Here is a 12355-nt window from a genome sequence, read left to right on the forward strand (position 1 = left end):
GCAACATCAAATCCAGTTTTACTTTTCAATGAAACAATCCATCCATACATAAAAAACATCTATCACCATTAATAAGTATTTTATATTTTATATTTATCATTGAATTTGGAAAAAAATTGCATGTCAATTAAATCAACAGCCCATATTTCATCGATTCTATTTACAATAACTTTTCTTTTTCTGAAATGTTTTACAACTGGTCTATGAAGTTCGTTCGCAAGTTTTTGGTCTATTTTAATTCTTTATCCTCGTTTTTTTTACAGATCGTTGGTAGTTTTTTTGAACACCTAACCCAAACTTTGCTTTAGATGGTAAAATGGGTTTTATAATACCTCGTTCAATTCTTTCACGTATTGTTGTATTTTTTATAACATCCATTTCTTCGAGCATAATTTTATCAGCTAAATTTCTTTTTGCTTGCATCTGTAAAGTATTTAAAGACAAGATCATGATGGTAAGCTGTATTATCAACTCTATCTATAGGTTTACTCCATTCTTTATATGCGTCAGTAGAAGTTAATCGTTCATCTAAATTATTACCAGGACCTGCAAAGTTCATACAAGGTAAATGCATTTCACCTGGGAACTTTGACCATAGTAGTTTTATTTTACTTGTTGCTGAATTAATTGAATTAAATAAATCACCTCCTGTTTTTGCTGATAGGAATTTAGTTTTTGTTTGTGGATATTATAGATTTATCATGGATTGTAAATAATAATAAGAGAAATAATAATAATTTGTTACCTAAAAGTATAAGTGGAATTATTGTTGGTAAGTCAGGTGGCGGAAAAACTACTTTATTATTAAATTTACTTTTAAGACCTGGTTGGTTAGACTAAAATAAGTGTGAAAAATATTATATCTAAGAGGAAGACATAGTAATGTAGATTGTTTCTATCTTGCACAAAATTATTTTATGTTACCCAGGCAAACTATACGAGAAAATACAATTTTTATCTGCTTATTTCCCCAAGATTCAAAGAACTTAAATCATGTTTCAAGTGAAATGACGAAAGATGAGTTTATAAGATTTTATAAGGATGCTTGGTCAGAGCCTCATGGATTTGTTATTATAGATCTATCTTCTAAAAGAGATTATGGAAAATAGAGAAGTGGATTAGATAATTTTTTTATACCATGTGAATTTTGAAACATTATCTTTTATATATAAAAAACAAAATGACTTATATTATTGAGTGGAAATAGCTATATCATGAAAACTAAGTTTGCTCCTATTATTCAATTTAGACAAGATAAAGAATATGAAATGGCTCTAGTTAGTTTAGAGACATATTACAGTTTTCCGAATATTAATTCTTTAAACAACAATTTTAGATATAGCGCAGATAATGGAACAACTTGGTATGATTTAAACATTCCAGAAGGATGTTATGAGATTACTGATATAATTGAATATATTCAATTGATTATGTTACAAAACAACGACACTAGAGCAGGAGTTAAAAGTATTAAACTTGAAGGAAATAATAATACATTAAGATCAGCTTTAATTATTGCAACTGGTTATAAAGTTGATTTTACAACTTCAAATTCAATTAGAACTATTTTGGTTTTAACAGTGGAATATATTTATCAGGTTACAATATATCAACTGATATAGTAAACATATTACATGTTAATAGTATACATGTTATAAGTGATATGATAAAATCATCATATGTAAATGGAGGAGCAGAAAATGTTATTAATTCATTTTTCCCAACTGTAGGTCTTGGATTTAAAATTGCTCAAAAGCCGTTAAACTTAATGTATTTGCCAGTAACACTAAAAATAGTTTCAAAAATGGAAACAAATTGCTTGATCAAAATGGAGATCCTAAGGATTTATGAGGAGAAGAAGTATTTATTACATTTCTTATAAGAGAAAAAAATAATTTTTTATATTGCATATAAAAAAACAAAAGTAATTGAGTAAATATATAATAATATTAAAATAAGATGGTTATGGAGCTAGCATTAAATTATCACATTCAGATCTTAATGATGAACATGTATTAGCTGTAACAAATACACAATTGAATAGAATTACAAGAGCATATGAAAAAGGCACTGGTGAAATAATTAATTTAAGTAAAGCACAATTAACTCACAATTCTAAAATAGAGGGAGGATTTATTGGTGCGCTTTTACCTTTACTTGGTACAGCTGGAAGCTTTTTATTATCAAGCGTTGCTCGAGCACTTGCAACAGGGTTATTAACAGGAGTAGGTTCAGTACCTGAATCAGCTATGGTTGATAAAGTTTCTGGAAGGGGTATTGTGTACTTAAAAAAGAATGGACAAGGAGTTAAAATGACAGCTGCAGGATCTGGTTTACATTTGAGACCATGGCGTAAAGGAGGTTCTGTAGGTGATAGAATGTACTTATTAGTGGTAATGGATATACATTAGCAGGTTCTGGTTTATTATCAGGACCAAATTAACCATTTGCTAATATTTCATTTTTGAATATGTTTCCTTAATTTTTTTGAAAATCTTTTCACATATATATAAAAAAATAATTTTTTAGTGTATATATAAAAATAAAATGTCAAGAAATAATCCACCAATACATAAATTTATAAACAAATATAAAAGAGTTGAACTTCCTCAAATACTTTCTAAGCAACACAAAGATTTAGAACACCCTTCAGTGTTAATAAATGATAATAGATATGAAGTATTTACACAACATGACATTACAATAAAACCTTTATCACATCAAATATTATTTTAAAGTTTGTTGTAGCAGTTAATGAAGGTGTTGCGTTAGTTTCACTAAAACAAGAACTTAAATTAAAAATGTTAAGTTTACAAGATTCTGTAATATTAAAGTCTGTTAATGATATTGTAGTAAATGTTGTTAATAATTCTAATTCTGATGTATTAATTATAAAAGGAGAAAGTTTATGTTTTATTAATTTATTGTAAATATTTTAAAAAAAATTTTTTTTTTCATTATTTAAAACGGAATACACTTGGAACTATTGAAATTGGTTTTTTAGCAACAATAATTGCAGCACCAGTAGTTATTGCATGAGAGTGCAGCATTAGGAGTAGGTGTTTTATCAATAATAGGTGGACAAGTTAATAAAAAATTAAATTTAAAAGCAGAAAAGCATGAAAAGATTAAGGTACTTGCTGATTCAAAACTAAATACAATAAGTGATTATATTTCTAAAGCTTTAATATAGATGAACATATAAATGACAATGAATATGAATTAATACTTGGTGAACATGAAAAAGTAATGCTTGAACACATTAAAACAAAAACAAAAACTGAAACTGATGAACAAACTAAAGAATCATTAATTAAGCAAGGAAGAGATGAGCCAAATAATATACTTCAAAGTAGATTTAGTAAAAATGTAATCGTAAAAACACAAAATAATTTATTAAAATAATTTATGAAAAAACGTAAAAATCAACAACAATTTATGTTGTGTTTTTTTATTTTACAGTAAAATTTCATTTCTAAAAATTAAAGATCCTGAAAAAAGAGATCAAATTGTTAAAGAATGCTTAAATAGAAAAAAAGAATACAGCTGAATAATTTATATGAAAAGATGGGTGAAACTAAGTTACAGTTAGACTTGACAAATTGTACAAGCCATTAACTGATAGTCAAGCTGGAATAAAAAAACACATATCTAAATTACATGATCAAGCTAATAATTTTGTACTCACTTTTTCAAATGCTTATCCTGAAATAATGGCTGAGCATGCAAATAAAGAACTAACGCCTTCTTATGAAGAAACTAAGGCCTTGAGGTTCGGAAAAATTGCAACAGATTATCTAAGAATGAATAATAATTGTAAAAAGTCTACAGATACTACATTTAGAATACATTCTAATGATGATATTTATACATTGGAAAAAAACCTATATTTATTAATGATGATGATATAACTATTGATAGTAAAATATATTATGGTACTCCTGGTCTTTGGGAGTTGATAACAAAGTTTAATCCTAATAAGGTAATGTATACTGAAGATGATCTTAAAAATCACGAAAATTTATTAATACAAAGAGATGCAATTACTACTGAAAACCCATACAAACCAAAGTCATCTAGGAGAGGAAAATACAAGAAATAATAGCTCCAATTTGGAGAGATATATAGAAAAATTGGAAGCATGAATCAAAAGGAACAGGATTTCAAGCTATGATTCTTCCTAGCAACCCTCATGCGCTAATTGAAATGCTTGAAATACGTATAGCTGCATGGGAAACAGGTAATACTGGATCAAGAAATGAAGCTGTTGCAATTTGTGATGAATTATTACGGCAAAGGTGTTAAGAATAGTGCACAGTATAAATCAATACAAAATAATTTATAATTATATCTCAGTGTATATAAATTAAATTATATAGCACATAAAAAATGCTAATTGTTCATTATAAGAGATATATGAAGAAACATGTTGTTGGAGGAAGTGGCATATTCGACAGTATAAAAAATTTATTTAAACGAGCAGCAGCGTCAAAAGTAACAAGAGTATTTTCAACTATGTTGAATAGGTTGGCTGATAGCGATTTAGGAAAAACTGCAATAACTGCTGCTAAATCAGCCGGAAAAGAACTTTCAATATCAGCAAAAGAAGCTGCCAGAAATGCTGCAGTTGAAAAAGGAAAACAATTAATTGATAAAGCATCTTCAAAAATAGTTTCACAACCAAATACTGCTATTAGTAAAAAAAATACTTTCAAAATTAATAAATAATGGAGATGAGGTAACAACAAATATAAATAAAATAATGATGGGAGCTGCGATATAAAATCAACAGAAAAAAATCTCAAATGAAAATGCTATAAGAATAGAAGATCTAGTTAAAAAAGACGAGGTCTTTGACTTGCGTAATTTTTATACAATTATTAGTTTTTTAGAATTGTCCAACAAAAAAAAAAGTTATATTGCATATAAAAAAACAAAATGACAACTTCTCAAGTATTAAATTTTACAGAAATCCCAACTGTTGATGAAGGAATTGAAAGATTTGAACTCCATGAACATGAGCCAGTGGCTCGTACAAATCTAAATAGTGCTGGAGATTTAAGAATTAAAGTTGAACAACAAGATTTGTTCAAACTTCCATTTGAGGCTATTCTCTTGTTTGAAGGAAAGTTTCTTAAAGCTGATGGAACAGCTTATGCTAATGCAGATGCAGTGTCACTTACAAATAATGGTATTATGCATTTATTTAGTCAAATAGCATACCAATTATCAAACTAAGAAGTAGGAGCTGTTTATCATCCAGGTCAAGCAACTACAATGTTAGGAATGCTTAAATACCCAAACAACTTTTAAATAGCACAAGGATTAAATCAATTGTGGTATAAAGATTCTGCAACAACAGCAGTACTATCTGAAAACTCAGGGTTTGCATTAAGACAAGCATACATAATTGGATCTTCTTGATTCAATGCATGGGTTTTGCTTGTGTCTCCGTTTTTATGACTAGGCAACTCATTCTATTATCTCCTAATGAGGTTACAGCTCTAAAACTCAGTTTTATGGTTCTGAGGCCGGCTGGTAGTCAGGTTTCCCGAACTCTATGGTGGCTCTCAGAGAGGCTGATTCCATCAACAGCTGAAAAATATCAAAGTATTAACAGTGCCATATTGCGCATGGATGGTGTCCCTGTTTATACTTATGGTGTGCGTTGCGGAGGCCACATTTGGAGCCCTTTGTTACGGCTTACGGTTTATTAGTAGTAATGAGGCAATTGCTTGGGTTATGAAACATTGTTCTGAGTACTATCTATGCTTTGAGTCAAGTTCTTTAATCTAATTTAAAAATGAATAAAGTACTAAAAACTATAAAACACAAAAAACCATCATCATCACCAAGTTCTCTAAACCTATCATTCACTAATATTCGTGGTCTTCGAAGTAACTTTTCTTCTGTTGAGTCTTATCTCTTGCAAAGTTCACCAGACCTACTTGCTCTTTGTGAGACTAATTTGAGTTTGGCTGTTTCATCTTGTGATCTTAGTGTTAATGGTTATCTTCCTTTAATTCGTTAAGACTCCAATAGTCACATGCTTGGCCTGGGTATTTACATTCGTAAAAATTCACCCATTTGTCGTGAAACTAGGTTTGAATCCACAGACTATTCTTTCATGTGCTTTCGTTTAGCACCACTTCACTCTATCGCCTTTCTATTTGTTTTATATCGCTCTCCTTCATCTCAAGACTGCACTCTTTTTGATGTTATTTCTGATCATATTGACCAAGCCCTCTCTCTTTATCCAACAGCTAATATAGTTGTTGTTGGTGACTTTAATGCTCACCACTCTGAATGGCTTGGCTCTAGTGTCAGTGATTCTGCCGGCATTAAAGCCCACAACTTTTGCCTTTCTCAATCCCTAACTCAAATAGTCGACTTTCCAACTCGCTTTCCAGACAACCCGAACCATTTACCTTCTCTACTCAACTTATGTCTTGTTTCTGATCCTAGTCAGTGCTCAGTTTTTCCACATTCACCCTTAGGTGCTTCTGATCACAGTTTGATCTCTCTAAAACTAATATCTCATTCTTTTTCATCACCTGAATCCCCCTACTATCGAACCTCTTACAACTACAGTAAAGCTGACTGGGATTCTTTCTGTGACTTTCTTTGTGATGGCCCTTGGGTAGAAATCTTTTGTCTTCCTGTCGACAAATGTGCTTCTTACATAACTATGTGGATTCAGGCTGGCATGGAACCTTCTGTTCTCTCTCAACAATTCCAGATCAAGCCTCACTCTCCTCCATGGTTTTCCTCACACTGTGCTACTGCAATTGCTAATCGAAACCGTTACTTCCATATTTATCAGCAAAACAATTCTCCAGAAAAAAGACGTCTGTTTATTACTGCTAGAAACAATTGTAAAAAGGTTTTGTCTAACGCCAAAACCCGCTATTCTCAGGTCATAAAATCGCGTATCTCACCTCAAAAATTAGGCTCTCTTGACTTCTGGAGAATCTTTAATAATATCAGTAATAAGAGCAAATCTTTAATTCCATCTCTCTTGTATGGTTCAGACTTTGTCATCTCACCTAAAGACAAAGCTGAATTGTTTGCTTAAAACTTTTCATCAATATCATCTCTTGATTCCACTAGTTGTGTTCTACCTGATATTACCAACAAACAGGTTGATCCATTGCTTGACATTCATATCACTCCAGCTTCTGAAACTAAAGTGATTTCTTGCCTAGACTCTTCTACAGCTTGGGGCCCAGACAACATACCTGTTATTGTCTTGCAGAAGTGTTCTCCGGAGCTCTCGTCTATATTCTCAAAACTATTCAACAAGTGCTTATCAGAGTCTTGTTTTCCAGCCTGCTGGAAAGCGGCATCTGTTATCCCTATCTTCGAAAATTCTGGAGAGTGATCTGATTCATCTAACTACCGTCCCATTGGTCTTTTTCCTATCATAAGCAAGGTTTTTGAATCTTTAATTAACAAACACTTAATTTCTCATCTTGAATCTAATAACTTACTTTCTGACCATCAATATGGATTTCGATCTTCTCGTTCAACAGCTGATTTGCTAACAGTAATAACTGACAGGTTTTATCGTGCGTTAGATAAAGGTGGAGAGGTTAAGGCCATCGCTCTTGACATTTCAAAAGCTTTTGATAAAGTTTGGCATGCTGGTTTTCTCCATAAGCTTTCTTCTTATGGTGTATCCGGCAACATCTTTAAGATTATTGAATCCTTCCTTTCCAATCGTAGTATAAAAGTTGTCATCGATGGACAGCACTCCTCTTCTTATTCTGAAACTTCAGGGGTTCCTCAAGGTTCTATCCTTGGACCTATACTCTTTTTAATTTACATTAACGATCTTCCAGATATTCTCACATCTAATTGGCATTGTTTGCTGATTATACTACTATAAATTCTTGTCGTGTTAGGAAACCAACACTCTCTGATTGCTTGGAGGGGGCATTTGAGCTTGAAAAGGATCTCACTTCTGCTACAGCATGGAGCTCAAGCTGGCTGGTGAACTTTAATTCAGATAAAACTCAATTTTTTTCAGCCAATCGTTATCGCAATAATTTAGATCTTCCTATATTTATGAAAGGTGATGTACTCGATGAGTCATCTACCCTTTATCTTCTAGGATTAACTCTTACTTCCAATCTTTCTTGGAAACCATATATCAAATCAGTTGCAAAATTAGCATCTGCTAAGGTTGCATCTCTTTATCGAGCTCGTCACTTTCTTACTTTGGATTCTATTCTTTATCTCTATAAATCTCAAATCACTTCTCCTATGGAATACTGTTGCTATATCTGGAGCAGATCTTTAAATCATGGCATTTCTTTTAGACAAGGTGCAAAAATGCATCGTAAACATAGTTGGACCTGCTCTTGCAGCCAACCTCCAACCATTGTCACATCGTCGTAATGTTGCTTCTCTTTCTCTTTTTTACAAATACTTTAATGGGCACTGCTCTAAAGAGCTAGCGTCTCTTGTGCCATCTACTAAAATTCTTTCTCGTGTTACTCGTCATTCAATTAAGTGTCATCCTTTTTCTGTGACTGTTCCTAAGTGCTCCAAAAACGCTTATTCGTCTAGTTTTTTTCCTCGAACATCAGCTCTTTGGAATTTGTTTCCTTCATCTTGCTTTCCTGATTCATATAATTTGCAATCCTTCAAGTCGTCCGTCAATCGTTTTCTTGCTCTACAATCTTCATCTTTTCTCTTACAGTAACTTCCAACTTTAATTAGTGGCTGCTTGCAGCCTTGTTAGAAAGCAAAAATGTTTTGAAAAAAAAAATTCAGAAACTGACTACAAAGGTAACATTTTCATTTAGCGTACCTTTAAGGCACATTTTTGGATTCTGAGATGATGACGACAAAATTATTTATGGGTTTAAACATACACTAACTCTTGTAAGAAAAAGTGATGATGATACAATTTTTAGAGTTGCTGCTGCAGCTGCAGGAAAAGTTAATCTTGATAAAATGTTATTGTTTATACCACATATTATCCCATTAGATGTAGAAAGAATTAATCTTTATAAAACTATTGAATCAAAAGTAACAAATCCAGTAAATTTTCGCGCGCGGCAGTGTAATACTATATCTGTTCCACAATCTACTACATTTTCTTGGAGATTGAGTGTAAAGACATCTCCTGAAAAACCAAGATACATTAATGTTGGATTCCAAACTAGTAAAGATGGAGATCAATTACTTAATCCTTCAATATTCGATCATTGTGACTTGAAAAATATGTACATTATGCTTAATCAGGAAAGTTATCCTGCTGTCGATTATAATTTATCATTTCAAAATCAACAATTTTCAAGAGCTTAAAGAGATGCATCTATGTTTAGTGAAAATTTTTATGGAATGAATGGTTTGATTACACTCTGCAATATAACTCCTTCTGACTATAAAGATTTATACCCACTTTTTATTTTTGATGTTAGTAGGCAATCAGAAAGATTAAAACCATCAGTAGTAAATGTACAAATTAAAGCAACATTTAATGCGGCTGTTCCAGCAGATACTGAAGCATTTGCCGTTGTAATATCTGATAGATTGTTACAATTTCAATCTGACGGAAATAAAATGAATATTGTATATTAAATTTTTTTGAAATTAGTTGAATTTTTTTCCTTATATAATAAAATGAATATGAAATATACAAAGAAAAATTTTAAAAATCTATTAGAAGAAAACAATATTTCAAAAACATCTGACAATCTCACTACATTGCTAATGATTACTATGGATAATGGGTTATTAAATAAAGAATCTATTATGACTGAAGTGAAAGAAGTAAATGAGAAAAGACCAGTTGGGAGACCTAGAATACATCCATTAAAAGAAACAAACGTGAAGAATCCAGTTGGTAGACCTAGAAAAAATCGTGAAAAACCAAAAAAAATCATAGATCCAATTATGAAAGAGATTAGGGGCAATTAGAAATAATTCAGTGTCTATTAAATTAATTAACATGGAAACAGGAGAAATTACAATATATCCATCATTATATAAGGCTATGCGCATAACTAAGCATGGATGGAGATATTTTGAATTACGTGATGGAAAAGTTAATAGTGGTGTTAAAATTGAGATAACAAAATCTGAAAAAAATCAAGCTGAAGAAACAATCGCAGAAATCATATAAAATCTTTAGATATATAAAAATTTTTTATATATGTATTATAAGAAAATAAAAAAACTTTATGTAAAGAAAATAAAAATATTAAAATGATATAAGAAAAATAAAAATATTAAAAAATCTTGTTATATAAAAATGGAAAACAAAAATGCCAAAGAATTGCAACAAATCGGAAAAGAGCGAAAAATTAAATATTATTATAGAAGGAGAAAAAGTGATCTTATAAGAGCGTTAGAAGAAACTCCATTAGTTGAACAAAGAGCAGTACAAGCTCCATTAGTTGAACAAAGAGCAGTACAAGCTCCATTAGTTGAACAAAGAGCAGTACAAGCTCCATTAGTTGAACAAAGAGCAGTACAATCTACTGCAAATTGGCTTATGTCATATGTTCCTGATACAAATAAAAATACAGTCAATACATAAACAGCAAAAAAAGAATCTACTACGATCAATAATTCTACTGTAAAAAAAGAATCAACTGAAAAAAGTAGATTTAATTCTATGGATTGTGTCACACGTACCTAATACAATTAAAAACGAAGTCAATCAAAAAATCAACTCATTAAAAAATTTATACAATAAATTAGAATTTGGAAATAAAAATGAACTGGATAATAAAGTTGAAGTAAGAGCAGCAAAAAAATTTAAATTAACACAATCATCTATTAAGAATGTTACAAAAAAACTTACAGCTACAGGTGAAAAAGGTTATGATGCTTTATCTTTTATGAATCTTGTAAAAAATATTACGATTAAAATACTAAATAAAAATAGAAAATCAAAGGTATATATAGTTCTCTCTTGTGAAATGGAGCGTACTGATATTAAAACAGGAGAAACTATAATCACAACTGCTCCATTTGCAACGAAAAATCAAGTTGTATTAGAATCAACAGATTTGAACGAATTATATGAAACAACAAAGCTGAGAATTCCAGAAATTTTATCAACATATCAACAGTCAGGGTCAGGTTGGAGGTTTGTTTCTGTTAAAAAGATGGATATAAACATTATTAAGTATGATCCTATTAAAGCTAAATCATACATTAGACTTGATAAAAATTTAGCAAATAAAAAGGCAATAATTAATATAAAGAATGAAGATTAGAAGATTAAGAAGATTAGAAGATAATGTTTTAAGTGGTGTATCGCAAGAGCATCCAACAGATAATCATCCTTAAAGTGTAGATAAGGAGCTTAAAAATCAAGCTGAAAAAATAAATTGGGAAAAATAGAATTTTCAGTATCATTAAACCAAATCACTCAATTTCAGAAAAACAATACAGATATCAGTGTCAATGTATTTGGATATGAAAGTTCATCAGTTCATATATTACGTGTGTCGAAAAATAATAATCGTAAATATTTAATGGGTTTACTATTAATCTCAAATGGTGTTACTAATCATTATTGCTTAATAAGAAGTTTAAGTAGATTACTTTTTTCACAAACATCTAAGAATCTATGTATTATTCACTATTGCAGAAATTACATATTAGGATTTTATACTGAAAAATCTTCATCTAATCATAAATTGTATTGTGACACACATGATTCAGTACGCATTGATCTTCCAAAACAAAATTCAACAATGCAGTTCAATTACCATAACAAATCTATGAGAGTACCGTTTGTAGTATATGCCGACTTTGAAAGTTTTATCAAACCAATTAACACTTGTGAACCAAATCCGAATAATTCCTATACTAAGCAATATCAAAGACATATTCCAAGCTCATTCTATAATTATATTAAATATTTTGACGAGAGTATTTATCAAAACAGTCCAGTTACATTTACTGCGAGTAATGAAACGGATGATTTTTGTAGACAGCTTAGAAGAAGATATTAAGAAAATTTATAACACGATTAAATTTCCAAAAAATGAGATGTTTACTCCTGAAAACGAGGATGATTTTAATGCTGTAATATCATGTCATACTTGTGGAGAAGATCTTGAAAATGACAAAGTAGCTGATCATTGTCATATTACTGGAAAATATAGAGGTGCTGCTAATAAAAGTTGTTATTTAAAATATGAAATTCCAAAATTCTTTCCAGATATATTTCACAATTTATTTGTTTATGATTCTCACTTGTTTATATAGAAATTATCAGGAGGAAAGTTGAGTTGTTTACCAAACAATGAAGAAAAGCATATATGGTTTTCTGGAGATATTAAAGTTGGTGAGTTTATTAATAAAGATGGTAAGAAAGTTGAATTTA

Source organism: Hydra vulgaris, chromosome 06 (assembly GCF_038396675.1).
Source record: "Hydra vulgaris chromosome 06, alternate assembly HydraT2T_AEP".
Classification (NCBI taxonomy): Eukaryota; Metazoa; Cnidaria; class Hydrozoa; order Anthoathecata; family Hydridae; genus Hydra; species Hydra vulgaris.